The following is a 27,839-nucleotide window of genomic DNA, read 5'->3' as shown; positions in this document are numbered from 1 at the left end:
AGGGTGAGTGCCCCCTGCTGGCCCCACTAACACCTCTTCCAGCAGCAACCTTAGTTTTTCCCAGGAGGTCTCCCATCCAGGTACTGACCAGGCTCACACCTGCTTAGGTTCAGTGGGTTGCCAGTTGTGAGTTGCAGGGTGATATGGGTGCTGGCATAATCACCCTGTATCCGATCAATAAATATCAATATCATTTGATCAATATCATTTCTAAATACTTTTTTTCACTGTTAACATCTTGCAGCAACTCTGCAACAAAATATACACTTAGCACAGTTCATCCTGCTACCAATTATTATCTGTCTACACCCCACCTTTGTCCGTCTGACTCTGGTCTTCTAGCTGTCCTCAAGAACATCTACATTCTGTGGGTGACAGGGTCTTCTCTAGCTGCACCCCAGAGCTCTCAATTTGTATTCCCAGTGATATCAGTCACGTACCCTGAGTGCATTTAAATCTAACCTCAGAACCTTTCTTTTCAGAAGACTTAGTGCCTGTATCTGCTTCATTTTCTAATTTTGGTAGCACCTCTAACTGCTTGTCTTTCTTATATGTATTTACTTTGTAATCTGTGGTCCTTTTATCTGTTTTTATATCTACTGTATTGCTTTGAGATGCCACTTTTAAAGGTGATATATAAAAAAAAGTTTTTTATTACTGTTATAGAGAAACATGATCAGTTTTCCCTGGTTCAGATAAAAAGATCTAAAGCATACTAGTTTGTCACTCTTCTCATTCCCTTTGCTAAATAACTTTTCATACTAATCTGATCAATCTAACTGCCTGTTTTCTGTGCTTTCTCTATCCTGCTAGATTTGCAATTATTCTGAAAATTTTCTTCTTGAAATAACTCATTTCTAAATACCTTTTTTCACTGTTAACATCTTGCAGCAACTCTGCAACAAAATATACACTTAGCACAGTTCATCCTGCTACCAACATTGAATAAAAAAAATCTTATGATTTCTATATTTATGTCTTTATTTAGTGGTTTCATTATTGACAAGGGCAAAACTTTCTTGGAAAAATGTATTTTATGTGTTGCGGAAAAAACTGACTTGCTTTAACAAAGTATGTTTACAAATCCTTTCACCTGGCAATCTACCTGAATGCCCAACTATCTGAGAAGCCCTCCATGAAACCATGGTTGCTATTAATTCATTTAGGGCTCATTGACAGAATTGCTGTTTTTTTATGCATGCTAATTTTCTGATTCCTCACTCTGTTTCATGTTTATAGATAAGACTTTATTGATCGCGAAGGGAAATTGATGTACATGTTCATGTACATGATGAACATGTTTGCATGTTCTTTTGTAACATACACCTTTTTGTGATTTTTTTGTATATCTAAGCAAGTGTTCCTGCATCCCTCTTCTGCACTATAGGCATGGCTTTTTTTCTGTTTGCTCCATTTCTAGAACTTTTTGCTCATGTGCATTTTTGTATTTTTTTACACCTCTAGCACTTTAACGTCCTGAATTTTCATTTGCCTTAATTTGTAGAATGAATTTGAGTTTTAGCCTTAAAAATCTTAAGTTTTCACTATCTTTGTTTCTTGTCCTACAACTGTTATTATTGATCACCGAATTATTGTACTTGACATGACTTCATTCAGCCTTTCCTGAACGTCTATGACAGGCAGAGAGAGTGCTGTTTCTGGTGCGATCTTTTGCAGCTGACATTTCACTGTTTTAAACGAACAAGAAATTAGATTGCTCATAAGTCACTTATCCTATATAAATACAGCGTAATTTCCCTCCGAAAATCCTCTTTTTCTTGTTTGTTTTAGAGACCTTGATCGAAACTGATTTTAGATGTCAGAAAGGATTTCTTTTCTCTGTATTTCCTACATTGCTTTGTCGAGATTTGAACTTTATATTTAGGCTCAGATTTCAACTATAAATCGTACACTAATTAATAGCAGTAAATACTGATGTTATGCTCCCTCTTACCACAAAAATATATATGTTTTGTAGCTGGGATGAACTTTATTTCGTACGCATAGCTACTACCATTCGGACACGAAGCGGTTAAAGATGGCGGCAAATCAGACACCCAGAGGGGGGGGGGGGGCGTCTTTTCGCCTCCATAACTAAAATGCCAAATAGGAGTGACTTAAGCGACATACACAGCCGTGTAACTGACAGTTTGAGGTAGCCTATTGTGTAAATTTCGCTATGTTGCTGATAGGTTAAGCTTTAGAAACTCTGCCCCAAAGTCATGTGACTGATTTTTCGCCCTGTTTCGTTGGTTAAACGCAATGATCACAAGCACCACCATGGTAACTGGGATGTGTAGTTTTTAATTCTGTTTGAATTATAACTGTACGTACTGTCTTTATATTTGGTCAGGGCTTTAAAAAGAAGGCGCGCCAAAAAATTTCGGTGCCGTTGTCTCCGCTTTAAAGGTACCCCCGTGCTGGAAGAATTTGACCTCGGAACATTTGCCCACCGTACTTTAAATCAGCCTGCATGAATAGCTTCTCTGTGGCTGCACCACAGAGATGAACGGAGAGATGGGGCCTTATTTGGGAAAGCACAGCAACACTTAATTCTGTCTTATTAACAAGCATTGCCGCTACACATCCAACCTGTGTTTCAGTATATAACATGCTCAAAACACTGAAATTAAAATTAAATTAAGATTTTCTTACGTTATAAACTTGTAATACTATAAATCGAGAACTCTTAATACCTCGATCGTCACGCTGCCAGGTTAAACTATCCAAGTGTTAAACCCAATTGCCCAAGACACTCACCCTCATAGGTGTACTTCTCTGCAACTGTCCACTCAGTACCTGATCACGCATGCCAGTGCTTTGAGCCTGTGGTCACACCACTTTGCCGGTACCTTTTGTATTACTAGTGCAGTCGCCAACTCCCAGTCGCTGAGGCCTTTGCTTTATGCCGTCAAGCAGCCGTACTAGCAGGATATTACTGGGGAGGTTATCCACAGAGCAGTTCACCAGAGTCCTGCATTCAGGGCAGTGCAACTCATTCCTGAAGCTCAGGATCCCTCGCAAGCAACGCTTGCAGAACGTGTGCTGGCAAGGCAAGACCTTCGCAGAAGTATCCAGGCGCTCTAAGCATACAGGACACTCCAGCAGATCCAAGAACGTCGACTCTTCCATCATGGGAGCTCTTCATAAGCTCAGAACAAATCCTACAACTGCAGAGCGAGTGTAGTCATGCAGCTGACTGCTGGATCACGTCACATCCATGCTTCTTCAAACGCCATATTATAGACACTTTCTGAGAAGAGTCAAGTGACAAGCTTCTGTTAACTTTTTTTGGAGAAGCAAAGGCGTCGTTAATGAACACAAACATTATAAATCACAAGCGCTATGTGAGACCTCAAATGTGTGGAAAGCTACAAAGTTAAAAATGTTCCATCTAAATAATTGTGGTCCATTTTTTTATTTTGGACTGTAATCGGCATGTTGTAAAATGTCTGTAGCATGACTGAATGATAATCACGATATAACGATCGCCAACCACTACAGAGTTGCAGTTTACAATGGATAAAGTGCGCAAAGAAGCTGAAGCGGAATGCTCCAAATGCTTACAAATCATACAACATTCACATCTAATCAAATACAGGATTTTTTTTAATTTAAAATGTTAAGATGTAATGCATACAAAACAGGCGTTTAAAATAAATTATTTTACTAGCTAAACTCCAACATCAATCATTTATCGCTTATCTTTTAAAATGGGACCACTATTTCACCAATGGAAGAACCAGGACTTTTAAAAAACTGTAGTCGTGTTATAAAAAATAACCCCACAAAGAAAGTTAAAATATGAAACCTCAAGACTTCTTTCACCCTGCCGTGGTCTTTAACGTCGGGAACGTTCAAATAACTAAAAACAATTGCAGGTTAGGCTGTTTTTATAAAACACTCTTTAACATAAAAACACAAATCAAATGAACAGGGCGGTAAATATTTAACATACAACTTGTAGCTCTCCTTTGAGTAGGGAAAACTGACGATGATGTGTTTTATGTGTTCGCTGGGGTACAGGATTAAAGTGGTTTTCATAGAATTCCAGATTGTAAAACCCACTTCACTTTTTTCTCTTCAGAATTTGAGAGAAACAATTCACATCTGTAGTATGAACCAACTGAATACAACTGCAAATTAATACTTAGACTAAATAGGTTTGTTTTTAAATGTTTTGCATTTTAAAATAGAAATAGGAGTGCTCCTGGGAAGGATAAAAGTAATAGTCCATTAGGATGTTCTTCTTATACATCAGTTAATCTACTTAACGAATCGTCATAGTAGACTTTAGTTAAGAGTTCAAAGAGAGTGCATTTTGCGCCAGTCGAAGAAAAGAAAAAAAATAATTCAATACTAAAATGTGTTCAAATAGATTTTTTAAGGTAATATATTTAAGATTTACAGTCTGTAAAGTAAAAATTATCATTTGCACATGGTTGAATACTGACCTATTATTATCTGAGTATTTCATAAGTATAATAAAATGTTAATTTAAAAAACTTACCTCTTCACAAATTGCCTCTTTCGATATCCCCTTCATCTTACAAATCGTCTCCCTGGTTTTTCTGTAATACTATAGAATGAAATTCACAAATGGAATTTCGTTATTTCATAAACATTACTTTAGACCAAAAAAAAATATATTGCAAGAAAATCAGTTTTAAGAAATAACTTGTTTAAACTGAGATTGTCCCAGGAAAAAAGACCAGCGTAGCTACTCGACCGCCGTGGTGGTCTGAATTGATTTCCTGGGACACTACCATAGTTTTATAGCCACAATGTGTGGTCAGTAGGCATATTTTAAAACAGTCCAGAAAACTTTTTTTCTTTCACAAATTGTAATATTGGTTAATCCCACACATGTACTTTACAGTACAAACAACAACAACAACAACCTTCATGAGGTTTAATTTGTGTTTTATTTTGTGATCTAAACTCATTTAAAAGTAGACATTAAAAACATTTTTCTATTTAAAATGTTGGCCGATGCATATAGTTTCTATTACATTTGTGTTAAAGTCTTCTTATTATTATCTTCTTCTTATAGTCTTCATATTATTATTTTTTAATTATTTATTTATGCATAACAAAATAACAAAAATTACAATCCAAACAAGTACATATAACATTTCAAGACAAAAAGATCGCCAGGGGTACATATTACAACATAAATTCAAGTTATGAAAAAAATATTTAACAAATTAAATAAAAATAACGTCCGCACCGCTTTCATATTTTTGCATTTTGAAATAGTCTGCAACTACTCCTTTACATCCATTTAATAATGCTCAAACAAAGGGTTCTTCCAAGACCACTTCAATTTATGTATATAATAACGTGCCATTACAATAATTAAATTTATTACAAATGATATTTTAATATTGTTTTCGATGGCTGAAACTTAATATAACATCTTTTTCATCAAAACAAATATCATTATTGGTGTCTTTTTTAATATAAGTCTGCAACTTAGTCCAGAAACTTTTTACCCTGGGACATAACCAAAATAAATGCTGAATGGTTTCAGGGCTATTGTCACAAAAAACACATTTATCATCTATATTAATTTTAAATTGCTGGATAACAAGAGTCTTAACTTGGTAAATTCGATTAATTATTTTATATGAAACCTCCTTAACCTTATTGGTTATACAATATTTATTGGGCATCATCCAATTTTTTTTCCAATCAATGCATTCTCCAAATGAGGAATTCCAATATATTGTAACAGCATTTTTCAACAGGGATCTCAAAAATGCGTTATTACAGCCACCACTCAAAATGTCCTTTCCTCGTAGTCTAATGTGAGCTGTAAATTCTTCCAGCGTTTCTAAAGCACTCCTATTACAAGTCCTTAAAATAGATATTTCCCCAGAAATCTCGTTTATTACAGTGAAATACTGATCAAAATTAATAGAAATATTGTTTCTATTAACAAACTCGGTGTAACTATATATTTCACCATCCGCATTTATTAATTGTTTAATCCAAATTATACCATTCTTGACCCAATTTTCAAAAAACAAGGTTTTATTTCTATCTTTTATATATCTGTTGTTCCAAATAGTAAATCTATGAGGGGAAAAGTTATGTTTATACATAAGTGACCACGTTAGAAGTACTCGTTTATGAAAACTAGCAAGTTTCAAGGGGATTTTTCCAACGTCAAAGTTACACTTAAGTAAAAACTCTTGTAGCGGCAATGCTTGTTAATAAGACAGAATTAAGCGTTGGTATGCTCCTAAAGGAGGCCCCATCTCACCCTCCATCTCTGTGGTGCAGCCACAGAGAAAGAATTCATGCAGGCTGATTTAAGATGTTTTCTTTTGATAAGAAACAAGCTCCCAGACGGGGATGCAATTAGCTAAGCCTGGCTATCATGATCAATGGTCATCCATTGGCGCCTATCAGTCAAGGGAGTGCCGAATGGACATCTGGACTGCATTCCTAAGTGTCAAGAGTAAAGTGACTTATATCTCACCTTGACCAACCAATCAGGGACTGGCAGGGCGTGGTAATACCACGTGGGTCTCCAATGCCCGCCAAACTCTCAACCAATCAGCACACATCTGGGTCTTGATCAAAAAGGGAGCGCAAGCTCAGTTCTGAGCTCTCCTTGGCCATTTTCGCGCATCCTCAGAGACAATCACGTGACAACTGCTGTTGTCTGCAAAAGGACTTGGACTTTGTTCTAAGCGCAAGGCCAAGGATCCCGTACGTACTCAGAATTCTACCAACGTGATTGCTCCGCTTGATCAACTGCAGCCTACAGTTGGACCCTCGTCGACAACCTGAATAGCTTATTCAGAAGCAGCACTGGACCGGGAACGAACCAGCTTCTTCCCAGGCAAAAGAGTGACTTGTGAGGACTTGCGGTCACACTCTGTGCATAGAGACTTACTACTAGCCAGCCGGACTGCTGGTAGATCCCCTCGGAGCAACGACTGCCCTGCGCGCCGCAGTTAGATTCCTCCGCCTGTCCTACTCCGAGCTGCACCTCGACTGGTTGGCCAGTAGCCAGAGGATGCTGACACAACGCCCATTGGACAACCGCTGGAACAGAGGCTGCAACAGAGTCTGTCAGCTGGTTTGGTGTTCGTGCCGGGAAATTCCAAATCCATACACATTGGATAAGTAAACCCCATGTTCTACATTGCGTCTCGAGAATTCAATTGTACCTCAACACAAGTTGTTATCAATTTAATTCATAAGTAATGTATTTACTTCCGAGTTTACAGTAACAGTGGGTAATAACACTGATTAGCGATTTGGTAACCGAACGATATATATTGACATATATTCTCTGTTGTGTATCTCTTTGTGTTTGCATCTCTTCGAGATTATATACCTTGTATATTGATAACCCTCACAGTAAGGTCTGTCGCTCGTATCCAGGCAGACTAGTATATGTTTGGTGCACAGTTTATATTAATAAATGTATCTCGTGTATTGAACCCGTGTGTGTGCGTTGTTAGTTGTTCTGACGATTGATTTTCTAAAAGCCCCAACGAACAACCTCGTGATTACTGCTACAATTAATAATTGTCTCAGTAAACCCATCAAACCACTACACTCTATACCCCTACTTTTTGAAATATCAAATTGTGAATTATATGCCATATACTTTGCTTATTTTTAAAATAATTTTGTATCCTTTTAATCTTAAAAATAGCAGTAAATGTCCTAAAATCTAAAACATTTAAGCCCCCTTCTGCCTGTGGACAACAAATAATCTCTTTTTTAAGATAATGGGGTTTATTCCTCCAGATGAATTTGAAAAGTTTAGAGTCAGTTTTCCTAATAATTGAAGGTGATATATTATTTTCTTTTATTATTATTATTATTATTATTATTATTATTATTATTATTATTATTATTATTATTATTATTATTATTATTAAGGAGTGGCAACAGTTGCACTTTATTCAAATAAAATACATCCAGGTCAGGTATTTTGTAGAAAACGTTATAAAGTTAGTGTCACAGTAAGGTGAACCCTATAGACGAGGAATGTCCCTTCCTCGTGTATGACTACACCACCTAGCAATACACCCGGGGTGCTAGGGCCCCTCTACATTACCACAGGTTCTGTTTATCTCCCAGAATCACCAATGCACACAGACCAGCGACAAGCATTTGTATTATATAAGTGCCCTTTTTATTTTCTACATACATCAACAATCTACTATCCTAAGAAGCATAAAAAAGGAACATCCACAACAACCAGAAAATATTTCAAAGGGGCGCAATGAAATCCAGAGGGACAGCAGTCTCTTCTTTTGTAAAGTACTGAAGGGAGGCCACTACCACATTTCTTCTTAATATCGGTGAAAGTCATTGATGGCCCGGAGACGAACAACCACCTTAGGGAGAGGGGTATCACCCAGTTCAATTTCCCGACCTCCGTTCAGGTTACACTAGAAATCCTCCCACAAGCTGTACTCTATTTCCATTCAGTTTGTATTGTTTGAGGACTATGGGGGTGCCAAGCTAGGTGTCATGGGACCTTATCAGTTCATTGTTCACTCTCTGGCTCTCTCTCCTCCTCCCTTTTTCTGGCTAAACTGCGACTCCTCACACCTCCAAGTCTCGATACGTAATTGTTCCTGCTAGGCGGTATTCATTGGGACATTGACACCACCCTAGAAATCAACATAACCTAATGTTATTAGGTGGCCGGGTGGCTAGGTGGCCTTTCACTCCTTAATGGCCCACATCTTGCAACATTAATCAACATACCCCAATCAATTCATGGGGTTAAGAGCTGCTGAGTGTGTGGGCTCTTCTGAGCCTTGCAGTTACATGGGGATTCAGTTGTCTGAAAAAACGCGTTTATTTCGGGCTGAAAAACACGTTTTTAAAAGTGTGCTGTTACTGCCCCATAATTTACATATTTGGGGGTGACCAAACTTGCAGAAACACGTTTATTTCTGCTGAAAAGCACGTTTTGACACTTTCTGCCCACTGGGGTTAAGAGCTGAGTGTGTGGGCTCTTCTGACTGCTTCAATGGCCCACACCCTGCGACATTAGCTTCTTGTTGCTGATTCAGCATAGTAACAAGACTATTCGACTATTCAGTTGTGGAAAGCATATTTTTACCAAACCCTTTTTGTATCTTTAAGATTGAGGTTTTCCTATGGAGAGGGAGGAGCGGAAGGATGGACGAATATGAAACGCACATAAAAAATTGTGCGTTTCATATTCGTTAAAAAATTGTAGTTCTCAGTTCTTGCTGTTTGGGTAGGTGTGGGGCAAAGTGCGAAGATCCTTGCACATGGCACAATAAACATGTAAAGTTTCATAAACGATACTAGGAAGTTTTCAGATGTTAATTAAGTATCTAAGGGAATCAAACTGGGTAATTTTTTTCCTAAAGCATTGTTTCCTAATACAATACATACTGAAAATATGAATAATCGATTTTGCAAATATCATATACGCAGCAATACAAGTGTTTTCATTGAATGTTGAATATTGCCTGGAAAAAAAAACTGTATAGAAGGATTAAATGTGAATTAAATTTCACTTTCACTTTAATTTTTCTTTCATTACTAATAAATTGCTATCCTTGTCTAAACTCATTTACTCTGACAATCTGGTTGTGGTTATAATCTATCAGATTATGAAGCAGGGAAACACTACATTTAACTACTCAAATTCTTGCCTTCAACACCTATAGTAATGGTATAACTGAGCAGCTGTGTTCTCAAATGGATATACTGTTGTGTGACGAAGCTATCTCATGAAAGAGAGTATTAAAGTAGGAAAACACTTATATATATTATTGAAGGAAAATATATATATTATTTATCTGTATTCAACACTACAGTGTTGGTTCAGGCGCATTGTGTAATATGTCGGCTGTTTTAACATATCTTAAGCAGCTCCAACAATTACAGCTACACATCAAAGGAGAGGACTTGAGACAGGACCAACCATCTCATGCTACATATCAAAGGGCAGCTACACATCAAAGGACAGGACTTGAGACAGGACCAACCGGTCAATTCATGCTACATATCAAAGGGCAAGACGAAAACACATGAAGCAGTGAAACAAAACATCTTCCTGAGATCATACTGTATATAAGAGCTGGGAAACCCTTGCAGTTTGTCTGTCCTGCGGGGCAGACCCAACGCACGTTGATGTCATTATTGAGCTCAATAAAACAACTGAATCCACAAAGACTGTGTCCTGCTCCTTGGATGAAGGATTTCCCACAACAGTATCATGTATCTACTTCTAATTTCACAACTGTACACATAATGATGAAGACTATTGCTTGTCCCAGCAATAGCAGACTCTTCTCTGAATTTCCTAGAACCAACATTCAATATTAACATTGGGAATAAGGACCAGTTGCTGTGCCCCAAGACCTTTTGTAATAATCTCTCACACAACAGAAAAAGGGAAGACACAGCAACAATGCTCAATATTATGTCTGTTGCATTATTGATAATAACTAAATCTATCTAGTTTTGTTAGAACGTGTCTGAGATTGAAAAGTGAAGTAGGAAAGACACCTTCTTTCTCGCTACAGTACCGTGTGGGTGCCTCACAAGGTTTCACATGTTATCCACACATTTTATTAGATGTTCTTCTTTGTTTGTTTTCTAACATGGTACTCTATTTAATGATTATAAACATCGGCAAAGAAATAAACAATATTATGTTTTAGCATAATATTTTTTTACTGAAGTTATGTTGTATGGTATAATCTCAGCTGTTAATTTTTTCATGATATTCTACATTTAAGACTGCCTCTACATTGAAACAGAAACTTAATTTTACTCTGTAAACTTAAAAAGCCACCCATGATTTTTAAAAACAAATCCAGAATAATTATATACTATAAATCTATTTAGAAATTTTCCTGAGCAGTAAGATAATAAAGGAGAGGGTCATTGGCAGTCATCTTCCCTCTTCCCATCTTCCCTTATAGCCCCCATTATATAAACGTTTGTGTTGTTGTACTCAGCACTGCATGTCAAGGAGGAGATATTCTGCAAATAGTTGCAACAAAACATTCTCCAGATCTTCTGGTTCTCCTTTCTTCCCAGGTTTTAACCAACACCAGCATACAGCATATCTCATAATTGATAATATGATTATTACCCTGTCAAAATGACTTATAACTTAGAAAGTGGCAAAATAACATCTGACAGCTTTTTTTGTGGTTTCCAGGAGCAGTCTGCATGGAAGCAGCACACAGCGAACTCCACGACATTATCAACAAGCACGAAAACTCCCACCCAGAAGCCGTCTCAATTGTAGTTGGGAACTTCAACCACTGCAATCTGAGGAAAGTACTGCAAAAATACATTCAGCATGTCACTGTACTGACAAGAGGAGGCAATATTTTCAACCACTGCTACACAACAATAAAAGGAGCATACAAAGCGCTTTCCAAACCGAGTTTCGGTAAGTCGGACCACATCACTCTCCTGTTGCTTCCTGAGTACAAACAGAAGCTGAAGACCTCCCCCATTGCAAACAGGTCAGTGCGTTGTTGGTCTGAGGAGGCGGAAAGCAGGTTAATAGACTGCTTTGACTGGGATGCATTCAGAGCTCCCGACACAGGTTTAAATGAGTATACGCAGGCAGTCACCAGCTATATTAAATACTGCACCGACATTTGTGTACCAGAAATGAAAATTACGTAATTTCCCAATCAGAAACCATGGTTCAACAACGACATTCGCAATAAAATAAAAGATAGATCCACCGCGTTCAAATCGGGGGACAAAGAGCTGTACAGGAAATCACTGTATGCATTAGAGGAAGCCATAAAACGCGCCAAACGGAGCTACAGAGTGCGGCTTGAAATGCAGTGTGCTGACACCCGGAGGCTGTGGCAGGGATTACAGTCAATCACAGGCTACAAGGGCTGCAGCCAGGAGATTGACATGAACAACGCATCCCCGCCTGACGAGCTGAACCATTTCTATGCCCACTTTGATGCTCTGAACACGGGCCATGCTGAGAAGACCCCAAGTGTGCAGGGCGAGTTTGTTCTGAAACTCTCAGAGCAGGACGTGCAGAAGACTCTGAGCAGGGTGAAAATCCGTAAGGCTGCAGGGCCTGATGGGATACCACCTCGCGTCCTGAGGACATGTGCAGCCCAGCTGACCACAGTGTTTACGGACATCTTTAACTCCTCCCTGTCACAGTCCATGGTCCCCACCTGCTTTGAAAAAAACACTATTGTTCCACTCCCCAAAAAGACAAAAGTGACATGCCTGCATGATTACCGCCCAGTAGCATTAACATCTGTGGTAATGAAATGCCTGGAGAAGCTGGTGTTGTCACACATCAACTCCTCCATCACAGAGTCCCTGGACCCCTTGCAGTTCGCCTACCAGAACAACGGATCAGTGGATGATGCTGTCTCTCTGGCTCTGCATATAGCCTTGGAACATCTGGACACTAAGAACTCGTATGTGAGAATGCTTTTTGTGGACTACAGTTCAGCATTCAATTCCATCATACCCAGTCAACTGGTGACAAAGCTCAGGGGATTAGGTCTGTGCAACTCTGTCTAGTGCAACTCTCATTAGTGCAAAGAGATCAGGAATGCCGTATAGAAACCTATGCCCTCAGGGAGCGGACGTGGGCCGCCCTGGTGCTAGGCGGGTCTCAGGACATCTGAACGTCAATGCTGAGCCAGGACAGAGTGCAAGACCCGGAAATATATAGCCCAAGGGAAAGAGAGGGACAGGAAGGACAGCAGACCGGAAACTAGAGACAGGACAGAGAAGGAGCGCCCTCTGGCTGCAGAGGGCGTGACAGTTTGCAGATGACACCACTATAATAGGACTGATCAGTGATGATGACGAGTCCACTTACAGGGATGAAATCGTACAGCTGCTTAGGTGGTGTCATAGCAATAACCTGGACTTGAACGTAAAGAAAACGAAAGAGCTAATAGTGGACTTTCGGAGACACAGGCCACACACTCACAGCCCACTCAGTATTGATGGAAGGGATGTGGAAACAGTCAACTTACTCACAGCTGGAAACAGCTTTAGGTTTTTGGGAATTCACATCTCTAAAGATCTAACCTGGACTGTGAACACTGACTCTATCATGAAGAAGGCTCAGCAGCGCCTTTATTTCTTGAGGTGCCTCAAGCGATGAGGGATGCCAATACATGTGTTGGTGAACTTCTACCGCTGCACCATCAAGAGCATCCTCACCAACGGGATCACCGTGTGGTATGGCAACAACTCTTCGAGAGAAAGAAAGGCACTGCAGAGAATGATCAATATGGCCCAGAAGATCATCGGCTGCGGTCTCACCAAGATTAAACAGCTCTATGAGGACCGCTGCCGTGGTAGAATTCTGGCCATCACAGGACAGTCACCACCCCTGGCATGAGTTCTTCACCGCACTGCCCTCAGGCAAGAGATATAAGAGCATACAGACACTTACCACTAGCTTCTTCAATAGCTTCTATACACAAGCAGTGAGATTGGCGAACACATTTAGCCATCCCCCTCGGACCACACCTACACCATCACCATCTACCTCATTATGATTTCTTATCTATTGCAATCTCCAGTCATTGTTTACACGTCTGTATTTTTTACATTCAAACTGTCTACATGTTTACTTGTGCATTATCTACTGTTTGTTTGTATATTGTCTTGATGCACCGCTTGCACTTTGTTTTGTTTTTTACACTTGTTTTACAATCGAGAGACGTTCTGTAAGTAAGAATTCCATTGTACCAGTACCGGTTACATATGGCAATAAAGTTCAAGTTCAAGTTCTCTCTTTGCTTGTGTTTTTCCCCCAAAGAGACACTCCTTCTGTGTTCTGCCCAGTTTCAGTGAATCTTTATTATCTTTGACTACACATGTATTCGCATAAGGAGCTCTCAATTTCCATTTAACTGAGAAACATCTCTTGATTCCCACAAGAGCCAAAATAGCTGCTCCTATGGAAGCCTCCCAGGGACACTTCAGCTGTACACTCCAGTCAGGAATGTAGTCACAAAAACTGTTGGTGTCTGCCATGCCTCATTATCCAACATGACTTCCATCATAAAACAGTTTCTATATCAGTGAAAGCCAATTAGTCTCAGTCTAAGGTAGCCTCAGCTGTCTCACTCATGTGCAGACCAACCATCAAGACCTGGTGTCTAGATGGATAATAATAATTGCTTACACGTATATATCGCTTTTCCTGGACAGTCCATTCAAAGCTCTTTTCAGTTAATGGGGACTCCCCTCCACCACCTCCAATGTGCAGTATCCACCTAGATGATGCGACAGCAGCCATAGTGCAACAGAATGCTAACCACACACCAGCTGTTAGTGGGGAGAAGCCAATTCATAGAGGGGGATTATTAGAAGGTCATGATTGGTAAGGGACAATGAGAAATTTGGCCAGGACAATAGAGTTACACCCCTACTCTTTTTCGAGAAACACCCTGGGATTCTTAATGACCACAAAGAGTCAGGAGCTCGGTCTTATGTTGCATCCGAAGGACAGCACCTTTTTACAATATAGTGTCCCCATCAGTATTCTGCGGCATTAGGCCGCAGGGTGAGAACCTCCTACTGGCCCCACTAACATCTCTTCCAGCAGCAACCTTAGTTTTTCCCAAGAGGTCTCCTATCCTGGTACTGACCAAGCTTACACCTGCTTAGCTTAAGTGGGTTGCCAGTTGTGAGCTGTAGGGTGATATGGCTGCTGGCATGGATAGTGTAACAACATGTTATGTACACATGTGAAATCAGCTGCAAACCAGTGCAAATCACACTGAATGGTGAACTAGCAGGGTTTCCCAACACGGGGTATGTGACCTCCATGAGGGGTCACCAAAATCGGTGGGTTTTTATAGATTTGATTTAATACAATAAAATATTTAAAAATAATAAAAGATGAGGTCACATATCTCCAGGGGAATTCTCTTGCAAAGACATTTTTTCAGGAGAAGGGATACTTTTGATTTTGGCTCGTGAAAGAGCCAAGCACTGCTCCGCAGTTGACACTACAAACTAAAACAAAGATCATTCTGCCATTTACAATGACAGACTTAACAGAAACTGTATTTAGCACAGTTGTCTACCAAAACAAAGGCATACAACAGACCTGTTGTTCACAGCGATTTCCAACTGGTAGTCATCAATCTGAAACAAATATTATTGAGGGATATTTAAAGTCAAATATCCTATTAAAAGTAATTGTTGTCAGTAAAACTGAAGTAAGACAGCTTAAATATTTTTTATTTACTGTAAGTAAAACTCCTACTAAACATTATTGTTATTATGAGAGGTAGCCTTTAAATGGAAATGCTAGTGTTATAGATTGGTGTTTGGGTGGGTAGGAGGTTGTATGTTTTCAAATGTGTATTAAAATGGTTTAAGTAATAGACTTATTCCATGCTGAAAAGAGAAGGGAGAAAACACAATGTTTTGGCTGTGAAGCCTTCTTCGGGTGTGAGCCGAAGGCGTTAAAAGGCTCATTAAAAATGTTGGAAACCCCTGAACTAGACAAACATCAGTTTGATCACTGTTCCCCAAGCTTCAAGGTAGTAAACTAAGGTGAGATAATAACCACTGTTCTGCTCTTGAAGTTTATTCAATCCAGAGGTAGGCAGAATGAATGAGAGCAATGACAGTGAGGCCATTTTGTGCAGCTCACTGAGGTGCTCAGGAGAAATATTCTGCAGAGAATAAGGCAACACACAAGGCCCCCATATTTTTGTTAGAGCAGATGCATCAATAGCTAAAGAAAGCTGATGCTCTGGAAATGAAAGTGAAACATCACTTGCATCTAACATTTCAAGGCTTCTAAGATGTTTTCACAAAGAAGGCATATGACTGTGGAATCACTGAACTGAAAATTGAGTTCAGTGCCACAGCTTCTGGCACCTAGCCATCTGTTAGGCAGTACAGAATTCCTCTTGATACACATGAGATCAACTCAACAGTCAACTTACTCACAGCTGGAAACAGCTTTAGGTTTTTGGGAATTCACATCTCTAAAGATCTAACCTGGACTGTGAACACTGACTCTATCATGAAGAAGGCTCAGCAGCGCCTTTATTTCTTGAGGTGCCTCAAGCGATGAGGGATGCCAATACATGTGTTGGTGAACTTCTACCGCTGCACCATCAAGAGCATCCTCACCAACGGGATCACCGTGTGGTATGGCAACAACTCTTCGAGAGAAAGAAAGGCACTGCAGAGAATGATCAATATGGCCCAGAAGATCATCGGCTGCGGTCTCACCAAGATTAAACAGCTCTATGAGGACCGCTGCCGTGGTAGAATTCTGGCCATCACAGGACAGTCACCACCCCTGGCATGAGTTCTTCACCGCACTGCCCTCAGGCAAGAGATATAAGAGCATACAGACACTTACCACTAGCTTCTTCAATAGCTTCTATACACAAGCAGTGAGATTGGCGAACACATTTAGCCATCCCCCTCGGACCACACCTACACCATCACCATCTACCTCATTATGATTTCTTATCTATTGCAATCTCCAGTCATTGTTTACACGTCTGTATTTTTTACATTCAAACTGTCTACATGTTTACTTGTGCATTATCTACTGTTTGTTTGTATATTGTCTTGATGCACCGCTTGCACTTTGTTTTGTTTTTTACACTTGTTTTACAATCGAGAGACGTTCTGTAAGTAAGAATTCCATTGTACCAGTACCGGTTACATATGGCAATAAAGTTCAAGTTCAAGTTCTCTCTTTGCTTGTGTTTTTCCCCCAAAGAGACACTCCTTCTGTGTTCTGCCCAGTTTCAGTGAATCTTTATTATCTTTGACTACACATGTATTCGCATAAGGAGCTCTCAATTTCCATTTAACTGAGAAACATCTCTTGATTCCCACAAGAGCCAAAATAGCTGCTCCTATGGAAGCCTCCCAGGGACACTTCAGCTGTACACTCCAGTCAGGAATGTAGTCACAAAAACTGTTGGTGTCTGCCATGCCTCATTATCCAACATGACTTCCATCATAAAACAGTTTCTATATCAGTGAAAGCCAATTAGTCTCAGTCTAAGGTAGCCTCAGCTGTCTCACTCATGTGCAGACCAACCATCAAGACCTGGTGTCTAGATGGATAATAATAATTGCTTACACGTATATATCGCTTTTCCTGGACAGTCCATTCAAAGCTCTTTTCAGTTAATGGGGACTCCCCTCCACCACCTCCAATGTGCAGTATCCACCTAGATGATGCGACAGCAGCCATAGTGCAACAGAATGCTAACCACACACCAGCTGTTAGTGGGGAGAAGCCAATTCATAGAGGGGGATTATTAGAAGGTCATGATTGGTAAGGGACAATGAGAAATTTGGCCAGGACAATAGAGTTACACCCCTACTCTTTTTCGAGAAACACCCTGGGATTCTTAATGACCACAAAGAGTCAGGAGCTCGGTCTTATGTTGCATCCGAAGGACAGCACCTTTTTACAATATAGTGTCCCCATCAGTATTCTGCGGCATTAGGCCGCAGGGTGAGAACCTCCTACTGGCCCCACTAACATCTCTTCCAGCAGCAACCTTAGTTTTTCCCAAGAGGTCTCCTATCCTGGTACTGACCAAGCTTACACCTGCTTAGCTTAAGTGGGTTGCCAGTTGTGAGCTGTAGGGTGATATGGCTGCTGGCATGGATAGTGTAACAACATGTTATGTACACATGTGAAATCAGCTGCAAACCAGTGCAAATCACACTGAATGGTGAACTAGCAGGGTTTCCCAACACGGGGTATGTGACCTCCATGAGGGGTCACCAAAATCGGTGGGTTTTTATAGATTTGATTTAATACAATAAAATATTTAAAAATAATAAAAGATGAGGTCACATATCTCCAGGGGAATTCTCTTGCAAAGACATTTTTTCAGGAGAAGGGATACTTTTGATTTTGGCTCGTGAAAGAGCCAAGCACTGCTCCGCAGTTGACACTACAAACTAAAACAAAGATCATTCTGCCATTTACAATGACAGACTTAACAGAAACTGTATTTAGCACAGTTGTCTACCAAAACAAAGGCATACAACAGACCTGTTGTTCACAGCGATTTCCAACTGGTAGTCATCAATCTGAAACAAATATTATTGAGGGATATTTAAAGTCAAATATCCTATTAAAAGTAATTGTTGTCAGTAAAACTGAAGTAAGACAGCTTAAATATTTTTTATTTACTGTAAGTAAAACTCCTACTAAACATTATTGTTATTATGAGAGGTAGCCTTTAAATGGAAATGCTAGTGTTATAGATTGGTGTTTGGGTGGGTAGGAGGTTGTATGTTTTCAAATGTGTATTAAAATGGTTTAAGTAATAGACTTATTCCATGCTGAAAAGAGAAGGGAGAAAACACAATGTTTTGGCTGTGAAGCCTTCTTCGGGTGTGAGCCGAAGGCGTTAAAAGGCTCATTAAAAATGTTGGAAACCCCTGAACTAGACAAACATCAGTTTGATCACTGTTCCCCAAGCTTCAAGGTAGTAAACTAAGGTGAGATAATAACCACTGTTCTGCTCTTGAAGTTTATTCAATCCAGAGGTAGGCAGAATGAATGAGAGCAATGACAGTGAGGCCATTTTGTGCAGCTCACTGAGGTGCTCAGGAGAAATATTCTGCAGAGAATAAGGCAACACACAAGGCCCCCATATTTTTGTTAGAGCAGATGCATCAATAGCTAAAGAAAGCTGATGCTCTGGAAATGAAAGTGAAACATCACTTGCATCTAACATTTCAAGGCTTCTAAGATGTTTTCACAAAGAAGGCATATGACTGTGGAATCACTGAACTGAAAATTGAGTTCAGTGCCACAGCTTCTGGCACCTAGCCATCTGTTAGGCAGTACAGAATTCCTCTTGATACACATGAGATATACATTATGATTTTCTACTAGAATGATAGATTATGAATAATGCAATACTTTTAAATGAATATGTTCTCTGAAAACCTGATCAGGTTAATGTGATATGAATTGGTCGAACAGGATAAAGGTTAGAAAAGGAAAGGTACTAGGAAACGGAACAACTAAATGTTATGAAACTTGAATTTTACGAGTGTGAACTGGTGCTCGGGTTGGGGGCTGAGGTCCAGGTGAACAAATCCGAGGAAGTCTGTAGGGAGAAAACCGTGACGAAGTCCAAAAGTCCAAAAGCCGTGAAATCCAGGAGGGGACGAAAAGAAAACACAGTTAAAAGCTGGAATGGGATCCAGTACAAGGACGGGGAATAAAAATGGATAACAGGACCAAGCGTTCCAAGTCCCAGACTTGGCTGGTTCACAACGATGATAGGAGGCCTATGCCTTCAAGCCGTGGGCGTAGAGCGACTTGGTAGTAGGCAGGTCTCCGGGCGTCCTTGTTCCAATGCAGAACCCGGAAGAGGGTGAGCATCTGGCTTTTGTAGGGAAGGGCTGGAACAGGAAGCAGGTGCACAAAATCAACTAAAATGTGAAAGAGCCGGAGCGCCCTTAAGGGGGAGGGATTACAATCGTGACAGGGTGGGGCAGTGTATCAACCTTGCTCCCCTTGTCCAGGTGAGTTCTTCTGTACTTCTCCTTGTTTTCTATTTCTTTTTTCTTGCTCAGGCCATATTAAACATAAAGATATTACAATGTCTTGTCTGTCGTCTGGGTCCCTGTTTGGCTAGTTCAAATATAAATATCCTGCAACCAGTTTAAATTTAACATTATATTAAAATTTCCTGCCTCCAGGAATGTTTATTTCTTTCTCTCAGAAAATCTTGGCAAGATAAAAAAAAACATAACATTTTATATGATTCTCATTAATTTAATTTTTAGGATTCTGAATTACAGTACTTATGTTTTTTTTCAATTTATTTGATTTTAAACATGCATTACATTGTCCTTTCTTAAATAAATATGGTACTTAAAATTATAGTATTTTAATTTAATGGTCTCACAATTTTATGTGGGAATTAAGTAACTATAGTGATTCAGTCATTTAGTCTTTTAACAATAAAAATAATGCCTGCTATTTCTTGTTCTAAGTTTTATTTTGCTTTGCACCAATTCTCCAGGTTATGTTAGTGTTCCTTCCGTAAGTTTTACAGAACCTAAATATGTATTCTGTATATTGGAAGCAACACATTCTCAGCTATTGCAGCAAATGATCCTTATCTTCCCTAGTTATGTTGGTAAGAGAGACAGGTCATCAGGTAGTTCTCAGAGGATCCTGTGCGTAGCTGTGACCTCTGCGGGATGCAGAGGCAAACAATCCAAAATTGTAATCCAAAAGGAGAGATCAAAACGGAAAAGTCAAATCCAAAACCAAAAAACACAACAAGAAAATAATGCGCACTAGCAAACTCTAAGAGGCTTTACAATAGTGAGCAGGGTTTGGTACATGAAGGAACTTTAAATACTAAAGGGAGAGGAATGTGGTTGGATAATTGGTTCAGGAGTGAGAAAGCAAGAGAGAGAATAAGAAGCAGCAAGAAGTCCATGAGGTAGCAGAGTGAAAAAGGAAACTTCTCCCTTTATATAGGGACAAAGAAATGAAATAATAATAAAAATGTACATTAATACATTTTTTACTGTTCTGCACATTTCATTACGTTCATTAAATACCAAATAAAATGCAACAAATAAAAAACAATAAAATCACATGGGTGATCTCCATGATGTGATTGAAATACAGGTTACTCACAATTTTCAGTGAAAAGCACAAGGTAATATGCAGAAGTTAAAACTTGTGCAAAAGCAAAGTTGGATTCAAGTGCTGGTAGTGACAGAATTACACTTAATCTGTGCTTTTCATCCACAGAAGGAACTTGCTGCACATCTTGCTGTTTACATATAGTATCTAACAGAGTCTTTCCTCAATCTTAAAATTGTATAATGGGGCCTATGGGAGGTATTTATGTAGTGCTGAATTTTGGTATATCGATTCTGACCTAATTTGGGGAGAATTGGTACAAGCAATGGGAGGTGTTGGAATTTATTTCTGCTCTTGAGGGATCACTTAGTATTCCAAATGAAATGCTGAATCCACTATGGAAGACCAAGTGAAAAGGTCAAGACAGTGACTATGCTCGGGAAAGGTTTTCTGTGGTCTTAGGTGCAAACTTAAGCCAGTGATTCTTCTCACTCATTCAACCAGAGAGAAGTGAAACAGATTGCAGGATGCCAAATGGCATCTTCCTGTCCTGTTTGTTTGACTTCTGACACTGCCCCTTTCCCTGTATGTTTCTCTGATATGTTAAAGTCTTGCCTACTTTTAATGTTTAAAAAGGAAAGTGTAACTTCAGTCCAGTGAGCATGTCTTACTGAGTGCTAGGGGAAACCCTTTCTCTGTGATATGCATATCATCATATCAACATTGGAGCATTTGGTTGATTTTTATAGTTATGGCTGCCTAGAAGTCCATTTGGAGTGGCTCTTTCTTTGCTGCCTGGCTAATTTTTATGACTGTTATATCCTGTCTCAGGGACAGGTTCTTTCCTCTCCAATACATGAGAGCTGTGATATTTAATTAACATTCCTAAATGACAAAGTTGTTTTGTGATGGTGGCTGCTTAACCCTTATCTTTTCTTGAAAAGCTGAAACCTGGGCAGCAAGTCCCAGATCTATAACACAGCCTGGGGCATCATAAACTGGGTCCATTCTCCACCTCTCTAATGAATTATGCAACACTGGCACCTCTGTATCTGCTCCACCCAAAAAACGATGACTCAGTGTAAAACCAACAGGGTGGAAAAAGACACTACTCTTCATGATAGTACCACCATTCACCAACCACAATTTCTGGTTGTAAAAGTATTGCACAGCATCACCAACCATGTGACTGTTACATTTGCTGTCCGAGTCAGGACTTTAAATTTAGTTTAAGATGCCAGACCAAGAGAGAATGTGTACATAAACAGACAACAAATGAAAATTTGTGAGCAATTGTGAGCAATTGTTATTTTTCTTGATCAATGAAATTAATACAGTTGGTTCTTTGTTCTGAAATCTTGCCTTATGAAGCAATGTATTTTATGAAGTTTTATTAAATTCACTACCCTGAGGAGCTGTCTTCAGCACCAAGCTTCGCAATGCTTTGCTCTGGGACATCTCTGGCACAGAAGGAGCCAGCTGAGGCAGATTAGACAGCTGCAATGAACCCAGCCGAGGTTCATCTTCAGCAGAAAGTTTAAACTCTACAAGAAATGTATAACCAATATTTTTTTTTATTTGACAGTTACATTACAATCTCAAGTGTTCACCTTTAATTCCTAACACACCTCACAATGTTTAGTTAGATGGATATTAACTTGTCTTTGTGAACACTAATTTGATTAACTACTGTATATGACATTTACTGTATTTAATTAACAAGACAAATGTTATAATCAGTGCATTTTTACCAGGATGTTGTTTATTCCAGTTGTAGTGTGCTCTCTGAAGCCACCAGTTCTGTAGGGTTTGGGCATTTACTGGGACAATTATTAATTGTAGCAGTAAATCACAAAATCATTCTTTTGATGGCCTTAGAATCCAACCATGCGATATAACTCAAACAACGCACACACACAGGTACACACACTAGCACAGTTTGTGCACAGGAGAAAAGATGACTGTGGGTCCCAGCAGGTCAGGAAGAAGACCGGTTCGTTCCTGATGAAGCGCTAGTTCTGAATAGTGATTCAGCTGTCCACAGTTCCGACCTGTTCATGAGGCTTTCTGCTGGTGCTATCCTCGGGTGGATCCTCTGGTTACTCTCTGGCAACCTCCGCTCTAGAGTCTTAGAACAAAGGAAAGTTCTGGCACTCGGACACACTGGCCGTTCCGTGGTTGTCTCAGGATGGTCAGGAGGCGCGCTGTGAGAATGTCCTGCCCTTGGGAGCCTTCTGCTCCTGGGCTGTCCTGCCCTGGAATTCTCCTTTGAATTCCCTTTAGAATTGTCCACAGAATTCCACTACAGGCTCTCTGTGTTGACTGTTTTTACCTGGAGGAACTTCAGCTCGTTGATTGGCTGAAAGTTCCATAGGCATCAGAGTCCCGCGTGGGTTACTTGGCCCTACCAGTCCCTGATTGGTTGATCAAGGTGAGATATGAGTCACTTACTCCTGACACTTAGGAATGCAGTCCAGATGTCCATCTGGCACTCCCTAGACAGATAGGCACCAATGGATGATCATTGATCATGATAGCCAGGCTTAGCTAAGTGCATCCCCCTTTGGGAGCTGTCCCTTATCAAAGGAAAACATCTTTAAATCAGCCTGCATGAATAGTTTCTCTGTGGCTACACCACAGAGATGAACAGAGAGATGAGGCCTCATTTGGGAAAGCACAGCAACACTTAATTCTGTCTTATTAATAAGCCTCGCCGCTACACAGTCTTTGAGTAAATGAGCAACCATTTCTATAATGGCAGATTGCTTCTCGACATTTTGTTACAAATTGATATTTACAAAAATTGAGAAAATTAGACCAAGCAGATTACTCAATAACTTAAATTGATAATCATAACCCCAACCTTGTAAGAATTTCTCCAGGAATATACTGTACCAAAGTGGTTGCTATAGTTAGAGGTACGTGAATTCTTTGTTCTCTGGCACAGCTTTGGAGAAAAGAGTAATTTAGGCACACTGGGTTAAACAAATATTTATTAACCATTACCATACACCCACTACACCACATATACAGTCGTGGCCATAAATATTTGCACCCTTGTAATTCTTTTAAATAACTCTCAATAAATAAGTTGAAATTGACCAAAGTATTTGGTCTCCACAATTCTTAATTTCACTGGTAATATTACAGATCCTTTGTTTTTCTTTCAGAACTTAATATATCCCTTTAAATCAGAAAATAAAAAGAAATGGCATTGACAAAATTCTTGACACCCCAAACTCAGCCTTTGGTCAAAATAACTGCAATCAAGAGCTTACTATAGCCATCGATGATCTTCTTGCACTTCTGTACTGGAAGTTTGACCCATTCTTCTTGTGCAAACTGCTTCAGTTCTCCCAGATTTAAAGATATACTTCCCCCAACTGCTGTTTTCAGGTCTCTCCACAGGTTTTCAATGGGATTTATATCTGGTAGGATCTAAATTCCATTAAATTTTCAGTCTAGAAGGAGCACTTTTCTGAATACAAGGACGCAGGTCTGCTAGATACAACTACTTATCCCACATCATTGAAAACAACCATTACAACCATATACGCTTCTCCTCCACCATCAACACTTAAGCCAAACTGCCCCATCACATTACCTGTCTCATTCCAGCTCTACATTCGTAGAGTTTTTCAGCTCCAAGATCGACAACATTCAGCATCACATTTTCTCTACAATGCATGATACCTCCACACCTCATTAACTATGTTATCTCTTGCTTATCTAGCTTTACTGGTTATCTCTACTTTTCTCTGCATGTCTTCATGGGTTCTGCTTCTGGATCCTTATTCTTCTTGAAATCAGTGCGGCTTTCACACTGTTAACCATGATTTCTTATTTTCTTGTTTGGAGATTCTGATATTGCACATAAATTGTTCAAGTCTTACCTCACTGATTGCTGTCACTTTTTCTCTCTTGGTAATTTTAGCTCTGAAATTGGATTTTGGAATCCTTGCACTCTCAGAGCAGGACGGGCAGAAGACTCTGAGCAGGGTGAAAATCCATAAGGCTGCAGAGCCTGATGGGATACCACCTCGCGTCCTGAGGACATGTGCAGCCCAGCTGACCACAGTGTTTACGGACATCTTTATCTCCTCCCTGTCACAGTCCATTGTCCCCACCTGTTTAAAAAAACACTATTGTTCCACTCCCCAAAAAGGCAAAAGTGACGTGCCTGAGCGATTACCGCCCAGTAGCATTAACATCTGTGGTGATGAAATGCCTACAGAAGCTGGTGTTGTCACACCAACTCCTCCATCAAGGAGTCCCTGGACCCCTTGCAATTTGCCTACCAGAACAACGGATCAGTTGATGATGCTGTCTCCCTGGCTCTGCATACAGCCTTGGAACACTTGGACACTAAGAACTCGTATGTGAGAATGCTGTTTGTGCACTACAGTTCAGCATTCAATTCCATCATACCCACTCAGCTGGTGACAAAGCTCAGGGGATTAGGTCTGTGCAACTCTCACTGCAACTGGCTATTGGACTTTCTAATCAAGAGACCACAGGTGGTGCAGATAGGTAATAAAACATCAACACCACACACGCTGAGCACTGGAACCCCACAAGGCTGCTGTCTGAGTCCAAGGTTGTACTCCCTGTTCACTCACGACTGCATAGCAAGACACAGCACCAACCACATCATTAAGTTTGCAGATGACACCACTATAATAGGCCTGATCAGCGATGATGATGAGTCCACTTACAGGGATGAAGTCGTACAGCTGCTTAGGTGGTGTCATAGCAATAACCTCGACTAGAACATAAATAAAACGAAAGAGCTAATAGTGGACTTTCAGAGACACGGGCCGCACACTCACAGCCCACTCAGAATTGATGGAACGGAAGTGAAAATAGTCACCAGCTTTAGGTTTTTGGGAATTCCCATTTCTAAAGATCTAACCTGGACTGTGAACACTGACTCTATCATGAAGAAGGCTCAGCAGCGCCTTTATTTCTTGTGGTGCCTCAAGCGATGGGGGATGCCAGTACTTGTGTTGGTGAACTTCTACCACTGCACCATCGAGAGCATCCTCACCAACGGGATCACCATGTGGCACGGCAACACCTCTTATCGAGAAAGAAAGGCACTGCAGAGAATGGTTAATATGGCCCAGAAGATCATCGGCTGTGGTCTCACCAAGATTAAACAGCTCTATGAGGACCACTGCCGTGGTAGAATTCTGGCCATCACAGAGGACAGTCACCACCCCGGGCATGAGCTCTTCACCCCACTGCCCTCAGGCAAGACATACAAAAGCATACAGACACTTACCACCAGATTCCTCAATAGCTTCTATCTGTCACGATTGTAACCCCTCCTCTTAAGGGCACTCCAGGCCTTCCTTGTTTTTCCACTCATCCCCTGCACCTGCTCCCTGTTCCAGCCCTCTTTTTAGTTCCCCCTTAAAAGCCAGACTCTATTCCCGTACCTGGATGCCCTTGGCCCTGTTAAGGTTTTAGTTTCTGTTCCTGTACCCGTTCCCCTGCCAGTCCCAACCCAGTACTGGTTTTAATCGTCTGTCTTGGATGGATTGCCTGGCTTTAGACTTTTGCCCCGTTTTGGATTTCCCTTTTTGACTCATCTCTGGATTGTTTACCTCGGCCACACCTCCCCCGACCACCAGCACACCATGGACACGCCCCCCTGTTTTAAATCCTTTCTCCTGCATGCCTTTTTCCCTGTGTTTTCTTCACTTTTCCCTGGATTGTGTTGTCTGCATAGGGTCCGGAAAGAACTCTCTCCTGACACTATCCACAAGCAGTGCAATTGGCGAACACATTTAGCCACGCCCCTCGGACCACACCTATACCATCTACCTCATTATGATTTCTTATTTATTGCACATATCTAGTCATTGTTTACATGTCTGCATTGTTTACTTTCAAACTGTTTACTTGTTTACTAGTACATTGTCTATTGTTTGTATATTGTCTTGATGCATTGTCTTCACTTTGTGTTTTTACACTTGTTTTAACAATCGAGAGACTTTTCTCTCACTAGCTTTCTGTCAGGTGATGTGTTGACTACAAACTCCTTATGCTATAAACAAGTCTAAACAGTTAGAAAACCTCCTAAGAAGCCTGGGTGCTTCTACCTAGAATCCCAGCCTCAGCATCTATTCCTCTTTGTAAGGTCAGTTCAATTTTGTGACTTTTTGTTAGTAGGGTTTTGTAAACAGCAGGATTACTACATTGATGAAGCAATTGCTATGTTAATAGCAATATGCTAATAGATGAATCATTAGACTGCAGCATTTTGACCCCAGAATCCAAGATGATCCCTTGAGCCAGTATCGCTTTGGGTTAAGCCAGGGGTTCACAACATTATTTGGCCAGTGACCCCTTTTTTAGGTCCCGAGCAGGTCTATTCAATTAAACTAACAAGGGGGCCAAATGGGAAAATCATGTGGGCTTCGTGGGCCAATTCTTACAGGGTTAGGGTTATGACTATCAATTTTAATTGTGTCATGAATAACAATTCCACATAAGTAGGACACACACAAAATACCATTAAGGTAGAGCTAACAAAGGATGACATATATTTACCACAGTGCTTTTAAGCTATATCCATAGATATGTAATAGAGAGAAAATAACAAAACATTGTTACTATAGCATTATTCAGGTATATATTAATCAGGTAATTTAGCTCAATATCTATCAAACATCTGCTATCAGCAATCCTCTGCCTGATTAAATCAGTGAGAGAAACTGGACTGTCTTGGGCACCCGTTAATTTTCACTCACCTCGTCTAATGAGAGGGCAGGACTTGAGCATTACACTGCAGCATATCAATGTCTGGGGATATAGTTGAAAGCATGCAACTCATCTCCGCTGTTACATCTTACCTAGACCGGTACTTTGACTTGATACACACAAGGGCACTGAATCCTGATTCACACAAATAAGTGCTTGGAAAGGGGACCAACAGTTTTAGGGCACATAATGACAATTCTGGGTATTCATCTTTTGTGCCAAACCAAAATTCCTCCAGTGATACCCGGGAGTGCAGTCCTAGTAGCGTCTTATCACATGACAGTTCGACCCGCAGTTCTACAGCGCTGGCAGGCAGGTCTGCACTGCCCACTTCACAGTGGAATGGATCCCTCACCCAGTCAAACTTTAACGTATCCAGTTCAGGAAATTATTCATCGCTTTTGTGGAGCAGTGGTCAATCGATACTGTTGTCTGTCAGAAACTTTGAGAG

The sequence above is a fragment of the Lepisosteus oculatus genome, chromosome 1, assembly GCF_040954835.1.
Source record: "Lepisosteus oculatus isolate fLepOcu1 chromosome 1, fLepOcu1.hap2, whole genome shotgun sequence".
Lineage (NCBI taxonomy): Eukaryota > Metazoa > Chordata > Actinopteri > Semionotiformes > Lepisosteidae > Lepisosteus > Lepisosteus oculatus.
Note: the sequence above shows the minus strand (reverse complement) of the source record.